Here is a 27,282-nt window from a genome sequence, read left to right as displayed (position 1 = left end):
GAAGGACTAGAAATGAGCTTGTAGGGCAGTGGGCAAGGGCAGAATATAAGATGGACATTCTGCATATGCAAAACCTACATTAATCATAGGGAATATATATTAATAGCACCCCGTGCAGTTTTGAAAATGGAGACCAGTGAGAAAGAGTTACCAGTGACTTCCCCAGAGCAACCCAGAAACTCCCAGTACCCCCCCCAAGCTAGGGAGAAGGCCTTCGGCTTGGAGTCTTCCCAAATTTTATGCCAGCAAGAGCTAGCCTCCAAAATAAAAAAGGATTCGATATAGAACCAGAAGCCAGACATCTGCCCTCCCTCCTCCCCATACCCCTCCCCTCTAGTGCAGGGTGAGAGACAAGGAAAGCCTGGGGTCCTCTTTAGAGTCCTCCTGGTCCCCACCTTTCTGGTCCCCTGAGATGGCCTGGAGACTGGGGGATAAAGTAGGATGGCTGGGGACCTGCAAGGCCTCCCATCCCCCGCAACCTAGGAAGAAGCTTTCCACCCAAGGTCTTCCCAAACCCCTTGCCAGCAAGAGCTAGCCTCCAGAACAGAAAAGGATTCGGTATAGAACCGGAAGCCAGACATCTGCTCCCCTCCTCCTCATGCCCCTCCCCTCTAGTGCCTGGTGAGGCTGTACTTCTTTAACTCTTATCCTTAAAAATAAAAGAGAGCAGAAAAGCTTATTAAACCTTCTGCTGGCCCTTTAATGAGTTAATTGGTCATTCAATGATATTCAAAAATATAGTTGCTACTGAACCTTTTCTTTTTCTTCCATCTTGTTAGTCTTTCTATTTTTTTTAATAACTTTGCCTTTGTTCTTTCTGAAACAAATGTATTATGATCAATTGTGTCAACTGTGTGATAGATTTTTTAAATAAATAAATAAGTAAATAAATAAAAGAAATAGTCAGGGGGAGGATGTTGAATCTGGGACACCACTTTGGTTTGGGATTTGGCTTTTTGGAGTCTGTAAAATGACTCCCAGCAGTCCCATATCAGGAAATGTCTTTGAGTGGGGACTTCTCAGAAACAGAGTATGGTAGCAAGCACAGGTACACAGTAAAGGAAGGGGGAGGGGTGACAGGAGGTCACTGGGAATAGACAAATAGGAACAGAGTATTGGTTTCGATTCAGCCTGAGAGTCTATTTTTCACTTTGGGAGCTGGTTGGCAGCTGGCTTGAGTGGAGATAATGATCTGCTTTGTGAAGAGCCGAAAACTGAGGGTAAAAAGGGTTAAATGTGGGGTAATAGGCGGTGGGAATAAGGAGTAAAGGACTACAAATGAGTTTGTAAGATGGTGAGCCTTGGGGGGAAAGACAGTATACAACATAGATTCTGTATATTGCAAACATGGAAAAAACCCTATGACATCCTATTAAACTATTTATACTTTATGAGCTGGGGCACTACTCATAAGTAAGACGTTTGGTCAATAGGTTTTAGATCCTCCCACCGTATCCTTTGATCCTGATAAGGGCAGCATATACAAAACATCGGCCTTAGACCCATTTTGAAAGAGGCCTGCCTAGTTGTGTCCTCTGAGAAAATGTTAAAATTAAATATATGAAATTTACAGAAAATATCTGTGAGGACAGAGATAGCTTTCAGATTTGTGTGTGGTGCAATTTGGATAAAAGTACAAAGAAAAAGGGAAGGCGAGATTGTGTATGAAAAGTGACTTAAGTTCATTGTTTCTGACTTTCTTGAAGAGGGATCTATCTGTCCTACCAGAAAATACAAAATATAATAAATGTTCAAAAATTGAGGGGGAGAAAATATTTTGTATTGTAATATATTGCCAATTTAAGACTATAGAAAAAATACTTAGAACTTGGTGATTGGTACTCCAAATAGTCAATGGTGATTACTACTCATATACAAATAATCTATTTATTTGCGTAAATAGTTCTGGCATCCTATAACCAATTTATTCTACTTTCAATATTAGGAATTTATAATAATTTGGGATGTTTCCACCTATAACTTACCTCATTTATTTATCATCTATTCTTTACCTGCTAAACTTACAGCTTCTGCCAAAATTCCCATCTGTGTGGCAACTTTAATAGCAAAATTCTCTATACAAATATGAAAGGCATAAAAATAATTATAATATTATTACAATTAAAAAATAAATTCTTACAATAGATTTTCATATAATTTTAAATTTAGGATAGAGGGTAGAGACTGTGTATATAATGCTAGATTGCCAATGAAAGAACTAGGCAGAAAATAGTACTTTAAAGAACTAATAAAGAGTTAGTCTGATATTAATGCCATTAAACAAATTCCTAATCTTCAGAATGTCATCTTCAGATATAGCTGCTTAGCAATTTCAGTTACAATAAAACTCTACTGAAATTTTGGAAATTAGTAAGTATTTATTATTTTTATACCAGTCTTGATTTAATTACAAAATTATAAAAACTCTCCATTTTTGCTATGGTTAACATACTGGTAATATGGTTTATAAATCTTCCTAACTGGCTTCCTTAATGTCATCAATACATTATTTACCAGGTCATTTTATAAAATAATACATGATTTTATAATAATAATAATAAATAATTTATGTGTAAAACTATTGTTTTTTAAAATTCTAAAAATATTTATATCTAAGATATTCTGAATAAATATTTTTCTCTTGGAAACTTTAAGAATCATTTTTATTATTGAATTTTTTGGCTGCATTATATATGGAATTTTATTTATTCATCATTTGAAATTTTCTTTATTATTGCTTATGTGTTTTCTTTTTACTTTGCTCTTAAATTGTTCTATATTAATGCCTACTTTTCTTACATTTTAATTCCTATTTGCAAATTGAATTAAGACATTGACTTAAAAATAAAATAATAGGCCATTATCCTCAATTTTGCCTAAAAGATTATTATTTTAATGATATTAGAGTATAGGTCCTTGACATCCTTTATCTTCTAATAAATTATGTTTTCAGGCTGGCGCGGTGGTGCTAGCCTTGCTAGCGCTAGCCTAGGACGAACCGCGGTTCGATCTCCCAGCGTCCCATTTGGTCCCCAAGCCAGAGCGTTTAGCCAGCAGTAAACCCTGAGCATCACCGGGTGTGGCCCAAACCCCCCCAAAAATTATGTTTTCATTTTTTATTTCTTTGCAGTTTTTCAGTAGTTTTACATGTCTTATCCTGACAAGGGGCGAAATTGATAAAGGGCTAAATTACAAAAACCACTAAGGAATATATTCCTATCATTTTTCTTTTAAAAAGTGAAATAAATTGGGTTGTTAAAAGTGAAGGTAAAGTGCAATATATAATTTTAGAAACTAGGTCAGATCCTACTTTGGTGTCAGGAATAAAAAATGTATCAACATTTTAGAAAGAACATATTCAATAATTGACACAAAGAGTGAGATCCTAAAGCCACAGTCATTTGTCATTTGGTTACAGAATTCAGAAACTCGAAACACCAGTGTAAACTCCACGGAAAGTAACTCTGATTTGTTCACTATAGAATTTATAAACAATATCATTTTTGGAGTATTATCAGTAAAAAATGGAAATGGAAATGTTGAGAGGTAAACAAATAGCTAGGCAATATGAAATAATGGTAAATCACTGAGTTAGAAATTGAGTCTAATTATTCTTCAGCAATTGTGACCAAAAAGTCACAATGTCTAGCTGTCAGTCGGGTAGACATTCTATCATAAGATGATAGAATAATAATAAAATATGCGAATTATCCTTAAGAAGTGTACATGCTACACAATTTAAACCTTTTTATGATTGGCATGCCCATTTTAACAGTGTAGTATTGGTAATATAATTTAATTTTAAAGTTTTTATTTTAGCAAACTCACTAAGTGTAAATTTTATAAAATCTTATAAACTTTTATCTTTAAACTTTAATAAATTTAGCTGAGCTAAGTAGAATAAGGTTACTTTTACAAAATATATTTTACAAAATATTATTTTTACAAAATAAATATCATTCAAGTTAAATTAACTTTTTAAGGAATAATTGATAGAATATAGATATAGTTTTACATACTGAAATATTAGGTGTTCATTGTGCTCTCACTTGTCTGTGACTTAGGAAATATCTCACCCAAGACAGAAACACACTGAATAAGGTCTCTGAAGGCTATTTCTTAAAAATAACTCAGGAATAAACAAAACATTGTTAGAGAAGGAAAATATTATTTGATAGTATTTAAAGCTTTCTTTTATGAGCTAAGATCCATGTAGCTAATATCATTCAGATGTTATGTGTCTACTAATAGATTAACTAGGCCAGCTACTGCGAAGTCTTTCCTCTACAAATTTTTAATAGACTACAGTTTAATCATTACCTTTGAGCTGTTCCCCAAGTGGGAATAGTATATTTGGAATATATGATCTGTATCTCTGTGTTTTCTACTTACTCTTATCTTCTGAAAATGCTATTCTTTACAATTTTACTTTACATAATACTTGCTATATTTTTATAAGAATAAATAAAAGTAAACTACATAGAATTTATAATAGTAAAATCTGGTTTTGTTGAAAGTCTGGGTTTGCTGCTTTATTCTAGGAAAATTATCATATTTTCAATTTCCTTAATTTTCAGATTGATATAATTATTTTGTTATATTCTTATTTATACACAAATGTGAAATATTAAGATACTTTGTAATAAAGATGTTAAATTAAAATTACCCTTGTTATTTATTACAAGAGGGAAGACAAAGCATCAGGACATCTTGATCTCAGCATTCTAGGATAAAAGCCATATCAGATGTCTATATATCTTAAAATTATTGTCTCTACATAAATATTTTTCCAATTAAAGTTACATTATGAAAAGCTGAAATATCAAAACACCCTTTGAACAACACCATGTGGAAATGTTTAGAATAGAGACAGAATAAGGTAGAATTAAAGTTTAACCTGTCTCAATGAAGAGAAAGGCAAGGATAGACATAAATATGAAGTTTGATTTTATGAACTTTTAAGTGAACAATTGGAAAACATTCTTTTATAAATTTTATAAGTAAAATGAATTCATTTTTTAAATGGTAAAGACAGATAGAAAACTTGTGTTATCTTGAAAGCTAGCATTTCTAAAAATGTCTAGCTTTTGATTGTCCTTTCCCTTATTTAGAGGAAAACCTTTCCATAATGATAAACAGATCCTCTGTCAAAATAACCAGATTATTACATTTCTTTAACACTAATATTTTATTTACACATTTTATTTTAAAATTTTTATAAAATAACAAATAAAGCATAACAATTTAAATAGTAGAAAAATAACTATTATATTGATATAGCTTTAATCACTTTCTCTACAGTTTAAAGAATAATTAGAAAATACTTACCTTAAGAAACACAAATCTCACAGACAAAATGAAAAATTTTATTTGGACCAACTTAAACAGGACACTTCACACAATCACAAAGCTCACATATTTTCAAATACCCCAAAAGCATTTAATATAATTATTATTAATGTATTATTATTAATGCAATAATGTAAATAAAATTTAACTATAATTATTGGTTTATATGCTAGAATATTAAAAACAGCACATGTATATATTAAGTACCAAACAAAAGTATATTTCAATTATTTTAATTCATCAGTTAAAAATTTCTTACTATCTTATATTTTGGTATCAAAATTCATTAATATAATTACAGTCATATATTTTGATTAAGTATTTTCATTTTACAGTACTATTAAAGTCACTTTACAGTTGTAGAACTACTCTGCCAACCCTCTATCATTGTTAAAAGATCCCTCCACCCTTTCCACAGACCCCAACTTTCACCTCATCTAGTGTCCTACTTCCCAATTGTATTGATCCTATCTCAGAGATTTCCCTATCAGATCTTAAAGATTTGACACCAAAGTTTGGCATCTAATCCTTGATGAAATTAAGGTATAAAAATAATTTAAATATCACTTAAAAGTATTCAACCTTGGAAACAAAATGATACACATTTTTTTCCTTTACTTGATTTACCAAGTTGCTCATAATACATCAATGCATTAAGTAAACAATGCACTCTTAATTTTGGGACCTATGATAAACCTTAAAATGAAATATTTTGAAAGGAATAACAATAAATAAGTATTTATATTGTATATATATTTATTTATTTGGATTTGAGACCATTCCTGGTGGTGCTCAGGACCAACCCTTGGCTGTGTACTCAGTGATCACTCCTGGCAGCAATCAGAGACAATATGTGGTACCAAAATAGAGCCATGGTTGCTATGTGTAAGGCAAATATTTTTTAATGATCTTTTTGTGAGATAACAGAAGTTAGAGCTGATAGGGTCGAAGTGGTAGAACAGCAGTAGGGCTTTTGCCTGGCACCATGGCTGACCAGGAAGGACATTGGTTTGATCCCTGGCATCCCATATGCCCCACTGAGCCTGTGTGTTTTCTGGGTGAAGAGCCAGGAGTAATCCCTGAGTGCCACCAGCTGTGGCACAAAAATCAAACTAAAAAACAAAAACAGAAGTTAGAGCTGAAAATTTTTTGCTTTATATTCATATATTTTGAAAAAGAAAGTCAGTTAAACTTCAACAAGCCTTGAGAAATTTTAATAAATCATGTTGAAAGTAATAAAATATGAAATGTTATAGTAGAGAAAAGTAGCAAAAACAAAATTATAGTTAAGAAAATCTAGAAAAAGGAGACAGTAAAAAAAAAAGTGATAAAACATGAAGAAACAGGAAACACAAATTACCAATAGAAAAATAAAATCACAAGAAACTGAGGCAAGTAGACAGATCAGCAGTGGGTTTTTCTTTGACTCAGAAAAGCCACTTAACCCTAGATCATTGTATTCCGAGGCATAAAGAAACACCAGGACAAGGGAAGGGGTCTTACAGATACTTCACTGAGCACCACTGTACCACGGAGCCACAAAGTCACAAGAATCTGAGGCAGAAAGATTGTTGGATCTTCTTTGACTCAGAAAAGGCATTTTCACATAGGTAGGTGTGCCTGAGATCTTACTCCTGGCTTTGAACTCAGGAGTCACAACCAATGTGCTAAAGGGGCCATCTGGAAAGCCATGGATGGAACACGGAATAGCCACATACATTGCTAGTGCATTAACCGTTGCTATATCAAACTAGCCTTTATAAAACTTTTAAACAAATTTTAGTTAGCAAATTCAGCAGCAAATTTTATATTGAAGATAATGCATCTTGATAAAACCAGACATTTTGGAAGTTATTGTTCAATAAATTTGAAATAAATTCATTGCAGCACTGTTTACAATAGCCAGATTCTGGAAACAGTCTAGATGCCCCTCAATAGATGAATGGCTAAAGAAAATATGGTACATATATATATATATATATATATATATATATATATATATACAGTGGAATATTATGCAGCCATCAGAAGAGATGGAATTTTCCTATACATGGATGTATATGGAATCTATTATGCTGAGTGAAATAAGTCAGAGGGAGAGAGATAAACACAGAATGGTCTCACTCATCTATGGGTTTTGAGAAAAATGTAAAACATTTGTGTAATGATTCTCAGAGACAAAATAGAGGAGGACTGGAGAGTCCAGCTCCCGACATGAGCTCACCACAGGGATTGTTGAGTGCAGTCACAGAAATAATTACAGAGTACTGTCATAACAAAATTTGACTGAATGAGGGAAGTAGAAAGCCTGTCTAGAATACAGTGCAGTGTGGGGTGGGGAGGAAGGACACTGGGATATTGGTGATGGGAATGTTGCATTGGTGAAGGGTTTTTTATTTTATGGATATAAAAAAAAAGAAAAAAAAAGAAAAGATAAGGCCTCCCAATGCTTATCACACGCTGTGTTCTTTACACTGACTGTATAGAAAAAGGAGGTACAGTAAATGCTCCCCATATGCACCTCAAACCAGGCCCTTTGCCTGGTCTATATTGTGAATGGGGGGGACAAAAATTTTTTTCAAAAACCAACCAATGTTATAATTTCCTATATGAACAGAACAATGGTGTTGGCTCTGGTAGTAGAGAAAACAGAAAAGTATTTGAGAAAATGCAACAGTGTTCATGATAAAAAAAAATAATAAAAGATCACGTAGACCAGAGGGATAATACAGAGGGCAGGCTTTTGACTTACGTATATATTCAGACTATGCTCAATACCCAGAACTAATATATATGGTCCCTGACCACCAGTAAAATGATGCCAGAGCCAGTCAAAAGCCCTGAGCAATTTAATGTGCCCCCCACTCCCAAATAAAGGAAAACAAAAGAAGAGCTTCTAAGCAAATTAGAAAAAGAAAAGACTTAAATGGCTGAAGAGAAAGAACAGGTGGTAAAGTGTTTACCTTGCATTTGGCTAATCAGATTTCTATACCAGACAACACATATGGTCCCCATACATTGCCAAGAGTGATCCTAAAAACAGAACCAGGAGAAATCTCTGAAAAACCATGGGATATAGTTCAAAAAAAAGAGAGAAAGAGAAAAACAGACAAAGAGGAAAAGAAAGAAAAAAGGAAGAATGAAAGACAAGGAATGAAGGAGAATAGGAAAAGAAAAAAGATGGAAAAGAGGGAAAAAAGGTTAACCCTCTTTTATTAACTGTGGATAAATTTCTTATTAAGTCAAGGTAATGAAGATAAACATTTAAATATAATTCTAGTTACATAAAATGTAAAACTAAGAAGTATTCTGTATATTTAAGATATTTGTATTAGGGCTGTCATGCTACAACCCTTTTTAACTTGTTGTCTTAACAGAAATTCATTGTCTTGGAAACTGAGAATCCAACATCAAGTTATGGCAGTTATTTTTATTCTGAAATCTCCTTAATATCTAACAATCACATAAACTCTTTGGAATACAGGTATGGAGAAAGAAAAATCAAGATCTCTAGAGTTTCTTTCTATGGAGGGCACTAATTCTGTCATCAGAATCCCCATAACCTCATTTAACACTAATGACCTTTCGAATCTTTCTCTAAATATCACTTTAGAGGGCCAGAAAGATAGGACACCGGTTAGGATGTTTACTTTGCATTGGAATTCCCAATTTTGATCCCTGGCATCCTATATACCCCCTGAGTATAATCAGCAGTAATTCCTCAGAGCCAGGAGTAAGCCAGGTGTGGCCAAAGAAACAAAAACTAAATATCACATTAGACTTTATCATAAAAATTTTGAGGAGGAATTGGCAACACAGCATAAAAGACCACTACATATTATTTGATTGTTGGAGGGTTGGGTTCTATCCCAGAGCTATGGTTCCCCAAGTAGAAATAATCTTTGAGTGCAGAGTTGAGAATATTCCCTAAGTAAAACCATGATTTTTCCACCTAAAAGCCTTTAGGGAATACATTCAATGCTTAAACTCACTAATCAGCAGAAAATTCTGATAAAAGTGAATATGAGAAGTTTTAAAATATGATATTTTTCACACTGAAATTTATGTAACTGATTTAGTCTTAAACTGGTTCCAAGAATAGAATAAAATAGAGTTTAGGCTCTTATCAATAGAAACTGGATATTGGTAAGTAGCTAAAGAAATTTCTGTCCTATTTTGTAGAAGCTGACTCATGAAAAATTAGAGAATTGTGGGGTTTTTGTCCTATTTCTCAAACCTTTGTTTATAGCTTTGTAACTATGGCTGCTAAATAATTCTTGCTGCTTGCAACTAAAATATAATGCAACAGAGGCAATTTTATTTTTGCTTAATGACTATCATGTGTTTAAAATAACAGTCTATTAATCACTATCAAGACATCTCAGGTTACTTGGCCTTTGTACCATTGCCAAACAAAGACTGGTAAATCCATCATAATTTCTGCAACTTGAATTCCTTCTATAAAAACAAGAGTAATGAAGTTTCTACATCATAGGACCCTGGTGAATAATAAATGAGATGAGGTATTAATAATGTTAGTGCCAGTCCAGTAAGCAAGACATTAGTTGTATTATGTGATTCTTGTCTCCAGTCATGTTTACTTACAATCTCTTCCAATTCCTAATGAGCTATAATAGTCAGTCACATCAAAAGTATCTTATTCTATCTTGTCTACCTACCAATAGTCTTGCTATAATTATATATTTTGGTAAAAATATATTTTGGTAAATATAATATTTGGTAAAATATAATATTTGGTAAAAATAAATATATATTTTGGTAAAATTCTGACACCAAATTTAAAGTGTTTTTTATTCTCTTTAATTTGCCAAGTAATTTGATTCTCTGATGACATTGCCTGACTTCTTATTAAACTTAACTCAGTTTTGACACCTGAGATAGGGTCAGTTTCCTCAGTTTTAGGATTCATAGCCATGAGTTTGTACTGTAGTTGCCAATTACAAGTTGGTAGTAGTGGTTCTCATTGGCAATGGATCAGTGGTTCCCAATGTCCTCTTTGGGGTATGGATTCATTTGTAAGAAAGGGCCAGAGAACACAGAAATCAGTTTATTATCTAGATTACCAAATAAAAAAAATATATAGGTCAAGAACTGAGATGGTTCTGAACTCAGAAACTTCTGTTCTGAAATTTTGTTTCATCACCATGTCAGAATGTCAGAATACAGATGTGTTCACCCACTGATAAATCCTCTGTCACTTCCTTTTGAGTTTTTATAGGTGTTTGTTTTTATTATAGTCACAGTAGATTAAATCCATTGTCCAGTGCATTTGATTAATTCCCCCCCCCTTTCTTGATGTATTAGTGGGGCAGGTTCTAAAATTCAATCCCCTATTTACAACAGTGGTTTCTATGGCAACCAGTCCCCAATCCTTGATGATTTCCAATAACAGCTTCATTAGCATAACAACTGTCACATTTAAGGTGCTAAAAACATTCTGGGTTTTAGTTTTAGGAGCTTTATGTCAGTAATGGGACAGAGACTACACATATACATATATATATATCACTATATATATCACAGTATCACATTGAGATAACTTTTTTGAGTTTAAAGGATTATTTGTCTCAGTAACATTCTACAAAGGTAAATTGAACTGCATTCTTTCAGTAAGTCTGCAGTATCTATTCACACCATTTTTTTTCTTTTTAAGAAAATAAATATTAAAGGTGGGGGGTGGAGAATTCTCATTTAAATGTCTTCCTTGTGGGAGTCCTTGTATTAACTCTGCACTTTTTTAAATTTAAGAATTTGTTATTCTATTTTGAAGTCATACTGTGTTTCCTTTAGGGTACTCAAAGTTCCCAAATGTTTTTTTCTCCATAACTTGACATAGGCTTGCTTCTCTGTTTTTAATTTCTGTTAATAATCTATTATAATTTATATGATATATTTATATATGCTTATATGCATGTATATTATATATTTGTCATTGATTCCTCATAGATGTTTTGGTACTACCTTAAGCCTTTTTATTGTCACTGAGGGACTTTTTTTTAGCAGGATTTTCAAATGAAAATTTGAAATAACCACAGCAGAGAATCAGTTGCATCTGGAGTTGTCCCTGAGTAACTTGACACTGATATTTTGAAGACAACATCTTCAAAAAGGCCCAGAGTACCTGGCATTTTCAAGTCATTGCCACAAAGAAAGGCAAGTTTAATTACCAAGAATAAAATAAATCAGGATGAACTCATTGGAAATGCAGGCACTCAAGACAGCATTAACTGCAGTAGTCTTAGCCATCTGCCAACAAGGGTAATTTGTTTTAGTCTAGGAAGGAACAGACTGCTTAGTCTAAGGGGAAAAAATTGAGGCCCCAAATGCTTGCATACACTCAGCCTTTAAGAAAGCAATTGATGCCTGGAGATAGCTCAATGGCTAAAGCTCTTGCCTTATAAGAAAGCAACCTAGGAAATGATGATGCTTTGCAAACAAAATAAAACAAAACAAAAAACAACACAAAAACTCCATCTTGTGTACCCAGTACCACCTGTCACCCTTACAATTACATATTTCATTTTATATCTCAAGTCAATGCTATGTAATTATAAAAGAATTATATTGAGGAGGGGAAATCCACATTATAATGTTATAACATACAATATTATATATACAATCCAAAGATCAGGACAAGGTAGAAAGAGATATAAGCTACTCAGGATGGTGGTTTAGGAGCCTGGAAAACAGCAATGGTTCAGGAGTCTAGAAAACAGCAATGAATTCTGTATGAGAGGGGTTTCTTAGGGCTATTCCCCTGCAAATCTCTCTGACAGAGGCTCAGTATTACACATGAAGTTCAGAAGGCATCTTGAATCTAACATATTTTATGCCCAAATTTGTACTCCATTTCACAAGTTTGTTAGCCTGACTACTTTTTAATTTAAGTAGGAGGGGTGTCTCGCACACTGCAAGATATTTGATTGTGGCGTCTGTCTTGTTTGTTTATATTGCTAACAAAAAACCAAGCCTCTTGAGTAAGTGGAGTACTGTTTCCTAGCTCTGTGATCCCCGCCCCACTCTCTTTTAGTTTCTAGCTACTAGAAACTAAATTGTATTTTTGTAACTGTCACATCTTTGATGAAGGATATTTACAAACAAAATGACTCTGTTCTCTATTTGGAATACTGTTCCCTCACTTACTTTTCATCTTTGAATTCTCATGGGACAGGACTCAGTCCAGTGACTCCTCTATCTCTGCTACATTGAACATCATATATATCTGCCTTCTTAGTAGGGCATTAACATTTTGGCACATTAATTTACTATTTGTACCAGTGCTTAACCATAATTATTATTATTATTTTGGGGGGGGGGTCACACCCAGCAGCACTCAGGGATTACTCCTGGCTCTATGATCAGAAATCGCTCCTGGCAGGCTCTGGGGACCATATGGGATGCCAGGATTCGAACCACCATCCTACATTGAAGGCAAACGCCCTACCTTCATGTTAGCTCTCTGGCTCCTTAACTATAATTAATACGTTCTAAATCTCTTTAATCCAAAATTTGGCACAGTGTCTAACATAATACACAGGACAAATTCAGAACTATATTAATGAAAGTAGCATATTTTTGGAATAACCACTTCAGAAAATGACTCTGACTGTTATCTATGCATTTTCAAATCCAATCATAAAATCTAAACATTCAAATCCTATCCTTGCTTTGTGGCAAAGAAATTCACACATATAAAATATGTGATTAAATAACTGCAAATAAAGTAAGTAGTCATTTACTGGTTGTTACAGCCAGGACTGGACAGTAAGCATCCAGGGACCAACAACAACAGCAACAAAAAGCTCTTGCCTAGCTTTTGGTCTACGATTTCTTCAACAAACAAGATCTCAAATTCCAGGGGTCTGACTGAGACAACCGCAACTGAACGGGTCTTCTGGAAACATAAGGAAAGACTTTATCCAAGGCTCCATCCTAGGAGCAACATAATGACCAAGACCACCAGCTACAGAAAATGGATTAACACGACACTGAGGAAGCAGAACTGCTAGAACCACAAAGAAAGACTTTACCATAAGCTCCATTCCTTGAGTTGCACAGTCACTGAGATCTCTAGATACAGAGGTCTGATTTTACCATCCAAGACGAAGCAGAAGTCTTCCATACACCACGAAAGCACTGAGAGGAGAGTAAATGATCATGCAAGGAGTCTATAGTTAATCCCGTGACAGTATACTTCAGGGATGGAGAAACCCTGTATCTCCTAGGCAAAGGGAATTCCCTCTATAATATCCCCAGTAGTTACTGTGCCTATGCAGGGGGGGAAAGAAAAGGAAAAAAAAAGCACAAAACAATCATTTTTCCACATATTTATTTATCAATTGTTTTTTTTTGACGTCTTTATTTTGGTGTAGAGATTGAAGTTGATGTCTCCAATATTATTTTATTTTACTTTATTTTATATTATCTTTCTCTTTCTTTTTGCACTCCAGCACGATTTGATTTCAGAACTGAGACTATTGTGTGGTGCTTTTCATTATTGCTGTAGTGCTCGCTGGATATTTAATGTGATATTTCTTTCTGTATTGTTGTGGTGTTTCAATTACCTTTTTCACATCCTCTCTCAAACTGAGGTTGAAAGCCTCTAGAAGCACTCCGCCCATTTTCAGCATATTTGACTTCTTTATTCTTATTTTTTATTTTTTTCTTATTTTGTACCCCAATCTATTGCTTTTCTTTCCTTCAAACAAAACCACATAAGTTGATTTATCTAGCTCTGCCACTTAAATAGAGGGGGAAACAAAGGAGGGTAACAGGACCAAGCAGATATATGATTACTAATAGTAAGCTAGACAAAGAGGGGACGACCTACTCTAGCAGCCCGGGGTGGGAGGGTGATGGTGGGGTATATGGGTTGCAGAAAGGGAAATAGGATGGGGGAGGACAAATTCGGTGATGGGTATTTCCCTGATTCAATGCTACTATGTACCTTAAATACTACTGTGAAAGATATGTAAGCCATTGTGATCAAAATAAAAATTAAAAAAAGTTGAAGAAAAATCACATATCCAAAAAAAAGTAGTCATTTAAAAAAGTTTTTAAGTGAATAAAAAATGTTGCATAATATTTTGACGTTGCATTTTACTTCAGTTATGTTAAAACAATGTAAAATACTTATACAAATAATATAAAAATGTTGAAAGCAGTCTTTAGCAATATAAAAAAAATAAAGCTGTAAATTATTCTCTTTTGTATTGTTTTGTACATACTCAACAATGGCCACACTCAAGAATGGCCAAAATTCAAAAATTCTTGGTAACTATCATATTTCTTCTTTTGAGGTGTCTCATGGCCATGCACAGAGGATCATGTGAGTCCTGGAGAGGGCATCTTACCTGACTGTGTACATTTGTGTATAAGCAGTTACTACTAATTTTCCAGCCCAGTGATAAGAATTGTCATTTTGGGTTTTGTTTAGTTTTTCAGGTCACACCTGGAAGTGCTCAGGTTTATTTCTGGTTCTGTGCTCAGCAATTATTCCTGACAGAGTTCAAGAGACCATGCCAGGTACTTGAAAAGCAAGTACCTTGCCCAGGATACTATCTCTCTGTCCAAGATTCTTAACCCAGAAGTCTGATAAAGATTTTTTTTTTTGAATACCACACTAAAAAACTTTTTTTGATGTTGTGGCTTCTTTCTTTGCAGAATTATTCCTATTTGGTCTATTGCCAAGGGTAAAATGACTATTGTAAAGGTTATTAACATTTTTATGATAGTGTGATTTATAATTACAATGTTTTATAACAAGTGACACATCACAATTAAGAACAAGATAAGCAGAATTTAATGTCTAAGGATGTTCAGTAATTTGATTTGGATTCATTAGTCACCTGTGCCACTTTTAATATCTGAGGTAAAAGATTAATCAAGATATGTCAGATTCCTCAAATGTTTCAGGGATTCTGGGCATGCAATGGGTTACCCTCATTGCCTTCTTTGTATCATAGAGCCTTGTGTATAGAATATTACTCTATTTTCCTTTGTTGAACATATAAATCAAATTTTAGTTCACAAAATATATTTAATATTAAATATGATTTTCCAGTTAATCTCAATTAACAACCACTTTTCTAATAGTTTATTATAGAGAAAATAAAATTATAATCACTTTACCATAGGAAATAAGCTTAAATATACACATACATAAATAAACATATTCATAATAAAAACTAATATTTCTAAACTCAAAAAGATAATTTTCCAGATTGCTAAAGTTATGATCAGGTTTGAAGGTCACATTTATTAAACCTGATAAAAAGAAATTCTTTTTATTTCAAATAATAAGTCATTAAAGTTATACTGGTTCTGAATAATACATTTACACAGAAAAGTATCTTCTATTTACAATTTTTTACAAGTCAAATTTTTTCTATGAGTACTCCAATTATCCTCACTAAGTTTTATGATAAATATATATTCTAGATTATTTGTCAAAGTCTTTTTAGGTGAACAATATTTTTTACACAAAAATTTCAAGTAAATAACTTCTAGAAATTAGAAACTACTTTAAATTACTAATTAGAGACCTGATACCAATTTAGAAGAAAGCTTAATTAATTTTATGATACATATAATATTTTAAAATGACAAAAAATTGATAAGAAAATATAGGAAAATTGATAAGAAAATATAGGAAGCTCCACATAATTTAGATGATCTACAATCAATAGTCATATTATGCTAATAAATCAAATAATTCTTATTACATGATGATACTTCCCATGAGATTTCAATAAACCAAGTAGGCCTGTTATTTTAGTATTTTATTATATAAAAAGAGAATGATTTTTATAGGACACCTAGGAGTTCCTTTATTTCTTTTATTTTAATCAGTCAAATATGTTTCATGTTTTCTACTAGAATTTTATGGTCTTTTTTATATTTCTTCTTTTTGTGGGGGGCCTCAATCAGAAGGACTTGGGCCTCCCACAAGCGGTGCTGGGGAATGGGTCTTCCGTAATTTTTTATATTTCTATATTTTATATTAGAAGCCTAAAAATGACAGAAATTTTTATAAAACAGTACTTAATTACTCTAAAGCAAGGCCATCAAGGGGTCTCAAACTCAATTTACCTGGGGGCCGCAGGAGGCAAAGTCGGGGTGATCCTTGAGTGCAAAGTCAGTAGTAAGCCTTGAACACTGGGGGGTGTGACCCAAACAACTAAAACAAAACAAAACAAAACAAAAAAAGATTGCTCTAGAGCAGGGCCACAAAATGTTGTACTGAGGGCCATTTGAGGCCCGCGGGCCGGGAGTTTGAGACCCCTTTAAGTCTAATTTTTATACTTTTACCTTGAGAAATTTCCTGTGGCTAGGCAGGATACATCTTTATAACTTCCTTTATAAAATTTTATGCATACATTGAAAAAACATTAGCAGAACTCTCCATGAAATTGATCTCAAAAGAGTCTTTAATGAGATGACCACAGTGAGAAAACAACAACAAAATAAACAAATTTAAATAAACAATTTAAATTGAAAAGTTTCTGCATAACAAGAGAAACTCAGCTATAAATAATCACCCTGATGAATGGGCAAACACATTTACACATTGTACAACCAATAAAGGACTGATATCCAAGATGTATAAAGCACTCATAAAACTCAAGTTAAAAAAATCTAACAATCCCCTTTACAAATGGGTAAAGAGATAAATAGACAGTTTCTCAAAGAAGACATAAGGTTAGCCAACAACACATGGAAAAGTTCTCATCACTCATGATTAGGGAAATTTAAATGAAAACAACATTGAGATATCATTCTCATACAAATTGAAGATGGTACATATCAAAAAGTCTGGAAACAACACAATTGTTGTGCTGAGTAAGGAACCCTTCTAAACTTATTGTGGGAATACCATTAGTTTTAGCCTCTATGGAAAGTAGTATGGAGATCTCTTAAAAAAAATAGGAATATATACCTCATATAAACAACCTAGCAATACAATTTATTGACATCTATCCCCAAAACACAAAAACATAAATATAAAAGGATAGATGCACACTTACATTTATTGTTACATTTACCATTTTAGCTACACCTGGCTCTATGATCAGAAATCGCCCCCTGCAGGGCAGGCTCAGGGATCATATGGGATGCTGGGATTTAAACCACCATCCTTCTGCATGCAAGGCAAACCCTCTACTGTTGTGCTATCTCTCTGGCCCCGATGTGGGGCATTTTTATATGCATTTTGGCCATCTCTATTTTTTCTCTGAGGAAGTTTCTCCTCATCTTGTCTCCCCATTTTTGATGGAGTTGAATTTTTTTTTCTTTTTTAATTCTACTAGTGCCTTGCACTAATAACCCCCCCCCCCCGCCCCCGGTCATTTTCCAGTTTCTTAATTTGGGCAGTCAAGTTTTTCATGTGGGTCCTATTTGCTTTTCTGATGAATGCTTGTATAACTCTGAACTTTCCTTTTAACACTACTTTTGCTGTGTCTCACAAGTTCTGGTAGCCTGTATCCTCTTTCTCATTTATTTATTGGAATATTTTGATTTCCCCTTTGATCCAATGGTTGCTCATTAATTAGATATAATTGATTTTCAGATATTTGCATTACTTTTCTATTTGTGCATAAGTTCTATTTTCAGTGCATCATGGTACAAGATATTTGGTGTGATTTCTATCCTCTTGAATTTGTGGAGGTATGTTTTGAGTTCCAGCATGTATTCTATTCTGAAGAATGGCTTGTGTGCAGCAGAGAAGAATTTTTATTTGACTATTGGAGTATGAAGAGCCCTATACATCTCTACTATGCCACTTTATTCCATTTATTCATTGAAAACAATCATTTCCTTACTAAATTTAGTTGGTATATTGAGAGGTAATAGAGAAATGTTGAAGTTACCTACTGCTATTGTGTTGCAATCAACATCAACATCTTTCTTCAAGTTTATTAGCAGTTTTTTTTTTTAAGTATTTTTCTGGTTCCTCATTAAGTACCTATATGTTTAGGAGTTTGACTTCTTCATGGTGTACAGGTCCCTTGATTATTAAGAAATAACACAGATACTTGTTCTGGTGTGCTGCACTGTCCTTTTTGCTCAGAATTACATACAAAAAAAAAAAGAAATTACTTTCACCACCTCATATGCTTTTTGAGTCTAAAGTTTATATTGTCTGATACTAGTATTGCCATTCTGAAGTTTGTGAGGGGATTGTTTGCTTGAACTATTGCCTTCTAACCTCTGTCTCTGGGTTTGTGTTTGCTCTGAGGAATATTTCTTGCAGGAAGCAGAATGTTGGATTCAATTTCTAATCTATCCTGACACTCTATGTCTCTAAATTGATTTGTTTACTCCATTGACATTGAGAGAGATTATTGTCCTAGAGTTTGCTGTAGTAGTTTAGTGTGTTTATAGGATACATCATGATTTAAGTAGACCCTTTTGTTCTTCTTGTAATGGTGGCTTCAAGTCATTGAATTTCTGAACTGTTGTTTATCTGTGAAGTTGTGTATTATCCCTTAAAATCTGAATGAGAATCTGCTAGTTAAAGAATTATTGATAATTTTCAATTAGGCCATTATTGTCTTAAGGCTCAAATGATTTCTTTGGCAAATCTGCCGTAAATCTTATTGATGCCTCTTTGTATGTAAATTTCTTATTTGATCTTTCAGTATTATACCTCTATTTGTAGTGTTCATCATTATGCCTAGCCTTGATGTATTTTTATTTTTGGTTTTCTTTTATCTGCTATTCTATGGGCAAGTAGGTGCAAGTGTTTTCCAGTTTAAGAACTTCTTATCAATAATGTGTTTGACTGTTTCTTCTTTATTAGTTTTTCTTCCTAAATCTCTGAGGCCACAATGATTTTGATGCGGTTTATTTTTAATTTATCCCAAAGTTCTCTTGTAATCTATTCATTTATTCTTACTGTTTTTTTCTATCTTCTATTATCTGGAGTTTCTTCTGATCTTCATTTTTTTGATATCTTCAGCTGCTGTTACTCTACTGATGAGGTTTTCCAGTAACTTTTTTATTTTGTATAATTAGAAATTTAATTTTCTCTGTACTTTTCTCATTTGCAATTCTATCTCTTTTTTTGACAGTTTATTTTATTGTTTCTTTGAGCTCGTTGAACATCCTAAGTATTTCCACTTTGAAGTCCATATCAGAGGAATTATATAGGGAATGACTACTGATTATTACCTCAGAATTACATTCTTTACCCAAAAAGTATGGTGAGATTTTAGGCTGCTTTACCATGGTTTCTTTTGTAGGCTGGAATAGCACCTTTCCTAGGTCACTTGGTGTCTTCTCCACCATTGGAGAAGTCTCTGGGAAGTTTTATATAGATGAATTTCCCCCCCAGCAATTTGAACAACCTCCTATTAGCAAAACCATGCCTGCAAAATATTTTTTAACCTCTGTGTTGTGGGCCTTGAGTTCATTCTCTCTACTTCCAATTCCACAATTTTTATGACAGCAGAAATAGTGAGTAAGGTGCTTACTTTGCATGCAGTGTAATAAGGTTAATCCTGGTATCACATATGTTCTAATAAGGGCCAGGAATGAACCCTGACCACAGAGCTAGGATCAATCCCTGAGTATCTTAGGGTGTGAACCAAATCACTGTCCACCCAAAGAAATAAACTTTTAGAAAAAATTTATAATTAATATCAAAGCACATATGGGACATAAAACCAAAACTTCCATCATAACAAATAATTAACTACATGCCAATAATATAGGGTATCCATTAAATTATAGTGCATCAATGCACTATAATTTAATGCACTAATATAAATATTAGGCAGTCATTTAAAATGATACAATAAGCATATTATTAATATTGAAATGATACATATACACATTGGAATGCTACTTAACCACTAAAAACATGAAGTCATACAATTTGCTGATGAGAATTCAACTTGAAAGTATCATACTGAGTGAAATGAAGTAGAGTGAGAATAACAGACACAGAATGATCTCACTCATATGCAGGATATAAAGAAAAGCAGTAGGAGAGTAACTAAATCCCAAAAGCAATGGAAGAGAAGAGCAGGATAAGTGGTCTTTAATAACAAGTTTGCCAGTGGTGTGGTGGGAAGGTCAGAGAAAGGACCACTAAAACAATGATAGTAAGAAGTTATCAGTTTGTACCAGGACTAAGTGTGGAACAGACATGTGTTTATCAGTACATTAGGTTAAACCAAAGTGCATAAAAAAGGGTAAAATATGAGTGTTTACTATAGAGGCAGCTAGCTCAGTGGGGCAGAAAAAAAACTAGGGACAGTGGTGGAAGAAAGTGGACTCTGCTCAAGGACTGGTGTTGTAACATTGTACAACTGAAACTGAGTTATGAATAACTGTCACTTTATGCATGGTGATTTAATAAGAAATAAAAGTTTATACAACTCAATTTACGATGTATTGCTATATTATTTAACCTATATAAATAAGGAAATTAAATTTAAATTTAATTAAATTAATTAAAATTTAATTTAATTAAAGTAGTGTGTGAAGAATTTTGGGCAAAAATAAAGAGCCCGGAAATAGATTTGCATGAATTTAATCAAACAACTTTCTACAAAGCAGGTCAAAGACACTTTTTTGAACAAATGGTGCAGGAAACTCCTGAGAGATAAAACAGAATTAAAGCTAGATGAGTTTGGATTGATGGTTTTTTTATATTTAACAAAAAAGACATAAACCATGAAATAAATAATAGATGAACTAGATTTAATTATGATAAAATACTTTGCAGAAAAAGCAAAGTCAAGTTAATAAAGTAACAAATCACATATTAGGGGAAAATTTGCAAAAGACATGTCTGACAATGATCTGTTGTCCAAAATTAACAAAAAAACTCTAAAAAAAGTAGGCAATAAAAAATGTCCAAAGCTAGTGCTGAGAACCTTAATATATTGAAAAAAAAGATTATAGACACATTTTTTAATTGATAGAACACTAGGAAAATTCAAATTAATAAGTATGAGTAAGAATGGCTAAAGCGGGCCCGGAGAGATAGCACAGCGGCGTTTGCCTTGCAAGCATGGACCAAAGGTGGTTGGTTCGAATCCCGGTGTCCCATATGATCCCCCGTGCCTGCCAGGAGCTATTTCTGAGCAGACAGCCAGGAGTGACCCCTGAGTGAGCCGGGTGTGACCCCCCCCCCAAAAAAAAAGAATGGCTAAAGCTAGAATAATGTAGTAAATAAACAAAACAAATTAAGAGGAATTCTTATTCAAAACTGTAGTTACTTTGCAAAATGTTTCATTTTCTTTTACTCTTACTATATAATTTATACTTTTTCTATATGACTCAATAATAACATTACTTTATACTAACCAAAGAACTGAAATTGATGTTGATACAAAACTTTTCAAAGGGCTTTTGGCAGTTCTTTTCTAAACTGCTAATATTTTTAAGCCACCAACATTTCTCTATGAAAGTGAATACATATACTATGCCAATCAAATATTGCTGTACAGTAAAAAGAAATGAATTCTAAGCCATGAAAATAATCTTGAAGAAACCTTAAATGAAACTTAATGTATTTAATTACACTAAGTTAAAGAGGCAAATCAAAAGTCTGTATAATTCTAACGATATAATATTATGGGCAAATGAAAATTATGAGGACAGTGAGTTCAGTGACTATCCAAAGTTTGGAGATGCAAATTTTTGTAATATTTTGTAGTGACAAATATCTACTGTTCAGTCTTTAGAATGTATAACACCAAGAATGAATTGCTCTGTAAACTGTGGACTTTGGGTGATTGCATTGAGTTAATGTACGTCTCCAGCATGGTATATGGATAATGGAAGAAACTATATCTATATAGGAGCAGATTCCTTCCATTTTTCTGATAATCTAGAACCTATATGAAAAATAAATTGTTTAAATTTATTTTTTATTTTTGAAAGGCAGCTTATTTATGGGGCTGGAGCTGTGACGCAGGCTATAAGGCCTCTGCCTCGCCCACTCTAGCCTAGGACGGACCGTGATTCTATTCACTGGCGTCCCATATGGCCCCCCAAGCCAGGGACGATTTCTGAGGACATAGCCATGAGTAAACCCCTAGAGTCACCAGGTGTGGCTGACCCCCCCCCCCAAAGTAGTTTATTTATTTTTTTGGTTTTGGGACCACACCCGGAGATGCTGAGGGGTTACTCCTGACTCTGTGCTCAGAAATCACTCCTGGAAAGCTCCGGGGACCATATGGGATGCCAGGAATTGAACCCGGTCGGCCCAGGGTTGGCCACGTACAATGCCTTACTCCTGTGCTATCTCTCCGGCTCCAACCATAACTTTTATTGAAATTTACTTAGAAAGATGTGAGGGGAAAGATAGAAGTGTGCATTCATAAGAGAACACAGACTTTTCCAGAGTGGAAATAGATAAAGTAACATAGAGACAAGCAGTGAAACACATGTTCAAGAAAGAACATCTGGGGCCCGGAGAGATAGCACAGTGGTGTTTGCCTGCAAGCAGCTGATCCAGGACCTAAGGTGGTTGGTTCGAATCCCGGTGTCCCATATGGTGCCCCGTGCCTGCCAGGAGCTATTTCTGAGCAGACAGCCAGGAGTAACCCCTGAGCATCGCTGGGTGTGGCCCAAAAACCAAAAAAAAAAAAAAAAAAAAAAAGAACATCTGCTTATACAACAAGCTCCAATGGCATTTTAGAGGAGACTTTATAGGACTCTTACAATTGGTTTTGTTTTTTTGAGTTTTGTATACATAAAGGTTAATCTGGGTGTTGTCACAAGAAAGCCTTATACTGTTGATGACCTCACAATCTCCTCCCTTCTGTTTCTGGTCTATTCTAGTCATAGCTTCTTTTGTGGCTCTTCTTTTCTGAGGGGTTCACTCTTATCTGGGTTAGGCTTTGGATTTATGCAAATGCTTCTCCTTTTCAAAGAGCTCAGGATTTATCTTTCAAAAGTATTTGTTCTTTATGCACCTTCAATGTTTGACAATCTCTTTTTAAGTTTTATTATTTCTCCCAAACACATTACTTGTGCTTTTATCTTTCTGCCTAAATTTTACCCTAGAGATTTTATCTTTTAAATATTTAAAAGATACAAGAGGGTGGGAGGAAAACAAAGTGGTGGTGTAAGCAGTAGGGTGTTTGCTTTGTATGCCCTAACTTAGGAAGGACAGTGGTTCTATCCTCCGGGGTCCCATATGGTAGGGTCCCATATGGTCCTCCAAGCAGGAGCGATTTCTGAGCGTATAGCCAGGAGTAATCCCTGAGCGTCACCGAGTTTGGCCCCCAAACAAAACAAAACAAAACAAAATAAGTAAAAGATACATAGTGAAAGTCTTTTATAACTTTTTCATATTGATAAGTGGGTGTAGACCCTTATTATGTAAAGGACTGAAATCTCATGCTAACTTGGCACTTAGGGTTTCAAGCAATGGTTTATTTGGTTGTCAATCTGAAAGAAAAATCAGAAGATTAAAACTCTTTTAGAAGAAACATTGGAATTGGAGAAAAAACTTTCCCTTGCCCACGAAGGGCAAAGGGTTTAAGAAAAAAAATATCTTTAAAAATATTGTCTATACAGGGGCCGGAGTGATAGCACAGTGGTAGGGCGTTCGCTTTGCAAGCAGCTGATATAGGACAGATGGTAATTTGAATCCCAGCATCCCAAATAGTCCCCTGAGCCTGCCAGAAGGGATTTCTGAGCACAGAGCCAGTAGTAAACCCTGAGCACTGCCAGAGGTGACCCAACCCTCCCCCACAAATTGTCTAAACATATAAATGTAATGAGGTAGGTTAAATGGGTAAATAAAGAGGTATGTAGAGGAATAGACATAATTAATTATGTGATAGATAAATACAAGTCTATGTATTAACATTTAAATAATTTGAGTTGAGAAATTAAATATATATTAATTTTCTTTATGTGATTTTTATTTTTCCTAACTTGTAAAAGCATAAACCATGATATGAGGAAAATGACAACCTTCAGATACATCAGTTTACTAAAATACGTTATGTAGTTAAGGGTATTGAACTTTGGAATGCTTCTTGGTTTCAAAAAGTACCCAATTAGAGACCTATCTTAATAAATAATTTGGCTCTATTGCTTCTTAGCTTTTGAATTGTGCTTCTTGCTTTTAACCAATTTGTTTCAAGCAGCTTTCTAACTCAGAGAAGCTGTTTGAATATAGATTCACTCTGTCATGAAGGCTTTGGACTTGAGTGCTTTATACTTTTATTTTCAGAGAATTCAATATCCTTTCCTAAGTAATTATATCTGATTAGCTTAAAATTTACTGTTCCTATTTTAACCGTTCTGAGAAAACCATTAGAGGGTTTTAACTATCGTGAACCTATGAATATTCATAGACAGGCAGATTCTGTATATAAAGCACACCTTCAACTCTGCAGTATCTGCAGCACAAATAAGGGCATCCTTAGGGATTCAAAAGAGCAACGCTAACTATATTGCCTACAGAATGCTCACAAGATTTTCTTGGTTCTATTGACTTAAAAATAATTTTTTATGGTTTACATTTTTTATTGCTGAAAATTTTTGAACTTTTTATATCGGCTTAGCATGATCTGCCTACATTAACACCCTTATAAAATAAAACTTTCAATTTAAAAAGTCATGCAGGTGATTTCTCGCTGACATGGGGTTTGGGGAGACCCCATGTGGAAGCCCTTCTCCCTGACTTGGGTGCGCTGGGAGCCTTGAAAGGCCCCCAGCCTTCCTCTCTTTTGCCCCCGGCCTCCAGGCCTTCTGGGGTGGCAGCCCAGGCGGCCAGACAAGGTGGGTGTCGGGGGGTCCCTCCTGGATGGGGTCCCAAGCTTTCCCCACCATTCCCCCAGCCCTAGGGTGGGAAGGGCACAGGGTGTAGGGCGGGCAGATCCTGGCTTTCAGCTCTCTATAGATCCTCTCTTGAGCTGGAGGCTAGCTCTGGCCAGCATGGGGTTTGGGGAGACCCCATGTGCAAGGCGTTCTCCCTGACTTGGGTGCGCTGGGAGCCTTGATAGGCACTCAGCCTTCCTCTCTTCTGCTCCTGACCTCCAGGCATTCTGGGGTGGCAGCCCAGGCAGCCAGACAAGGTGGGTGTTCGGGGTCCCTCCTGTATGGGGTCCCAAGCTTTGCCCGCCCTTCCCCCAGCTCTCGGGTGGGAAGGGTAAAGGGTGTAGGGCGGGCAGATCCTGGCTTTCAGCTCTCTATCGATCCTCTCTTGAGCTGGAGGCTAGCTCTGGCTGGCATGGGGTTTGGGGAGACCCCATGTGGAAGGCCTTCTCCCTGATTTGGGTGGCTGGGAACCTTGATAGGCCCCCAGCCTTCCCCTCTTCTGCCCCTGGCCTCCAGGCCTTATGTTATGTTTTGCATATCCAGAATGTCCACTTTGTATTCTGCCCTTTCCCACACTCCTACAAAGCTCATTTTTACTCCTTAACTCTCTCACCCCCCCTGCAAACATCACTAACCCACATTATTCTTTTCAACTTCATTACTGAACAATCCTAATCACAGACCAAAGCCATGCATTATGTGTAACAACCCAAACTGTTTCAAAAGACATAAAATGGACATGTATTTCTTTAGAATATTTTGTGGTTTTTCTCTGACAGCTATAAGTCTTATTAAATATTCTCTTATACAGTGAGGATTCTAACCACTTTTTATCTTCTCTTTATGAGCTGTTCAACAAAGAATTTTGGTGAAAGAGTCCCCCAGTTTAATGCTTGGACTTGTTCTTATGGCCCCCATATGCGCCAATAACGCCACGTGGCATTGCTCCTTTTTTGCATAGGCACATTAAAATGGGAAAATAATATACATACAAATAAGATCCTATCTAATAGAGATTGGAATACACAAATCTTGTAGTGCAAAGGGCCTTACACCCTGAACATTGACATAATGACCTGGCACAGGCCTCAAAAGAAAGGGCATATTCCATTCTCCCCTGAACCAGGAAAGCCATCCACGAAACATCCAGGCTGGTCTATAACATCACCTGGAAGCAATCCTCTACCACGTAAGACCCTACCACTGCTCAGACATCGACCTGCTCAAAAGAGACTTCCCTTAACACTGAGAAGACTTAACAACCACAACGACCTGCTTACAGGACAGGGCTCCTTGCATTGCCCTTTAATGGTGAGGTGAAACAAGAGGATGCTCCACATCCTGACTTCAATGTAGGATATGCAGATTCCAGGATCTTTAATACAGAAACATGATACCAACAACAGAGAATGTGTGAAAAATAAAAGTATATTGGCACTACAGACAATGTCTTGGATTGGACGATCTAGCTTGCCTGGAGCCTAGAGTTGGTCTTATGCCAGGAAACTTCATGGATAGGGTCTCTTTGTATTTAGGCCAAGGTTATTCCTTTCCATGCCCCTCATATTTTGGTGGGCCTATGCAAACAACAATTGCCACTCTAACACCATTTTTACTGTGCTTCTTTGACTTTAATCCTTAAAATAACCACTTAAAATATGAGGTTAACTTAAGCTAATATGCATGTACATGGAAATGTAAAAAATAGTATGGCTCTAATGTTTAAGAAGTTATATAAGTTTTATGGCTTTAGATTGCCTTGTGTGCTGTTAAGAAATATTATAATGTATTACAATCTGGAGGCTTGAAGGACAAAGTAATTGTACATGGATTCTGTTTTTAATGTTCTTTGGCTGAAAGTTCAGAGTTAAGATATCAGCAAGGGGACTTCTTCTGAGAATTATGTTATGGATGATTGTCCTTCCACTGTAACTTTACCTTGTCCTCTTTCTTTGCATTTTTGTTCTCATAATTAAAAATAAAAAATTAAAAAAAAGTCATGCAGGTATCTTACTTTAAAATCCATATAATATTTTATTTGGGGGCATATAGTAAATCTACATATGCATATATACATGAAAATGAATATAGAATGTTTGTTAAATAAGCAGACAATTA

The 27,282-nt window shown here is 34.8% G+C and overlaps 1 non-coding gene across 1 annotated transcript; it reads left to right on the top strand.

The window, feature by feature from the left end:
• The first annotated feature begins 7,786 nt into the window (after nt 1–7,786).
• On the top strand, nt 7,787–7,920 carry LOC126005174 (small nucleolar RNA SNORA51). Its single transcript, XR_007494346.1, has one exon. It is a non-coding gene; the product is annotated as a small nucleolar RNA SNORA51 (small nucleolar RNA).
• Nucleotides 7,921–27,282: the final 19,362 nt, after the last annotated feature.

The sequence above is a fragment of the Suncus etruscus genome, chromosome 3 (genome assembly GCF_024139225.1).
Source record: "Suncus etruscus isolate mSunEtr1 chromosome 3, mSunEtr1.pri.cur, whole genome shotgun sequence".
Lineage (NCBI taxonomy): Eukaryota > Metazoa > Chordata > Mammalia > Eulipotyphla > Soricidae > Suncus > Suncus etruscus.
The sequence above is the reverse complement of the archived record's forward strand: the minus strand, read 5'-3'. Positions and strand labels throughout refer to the sequence as shown.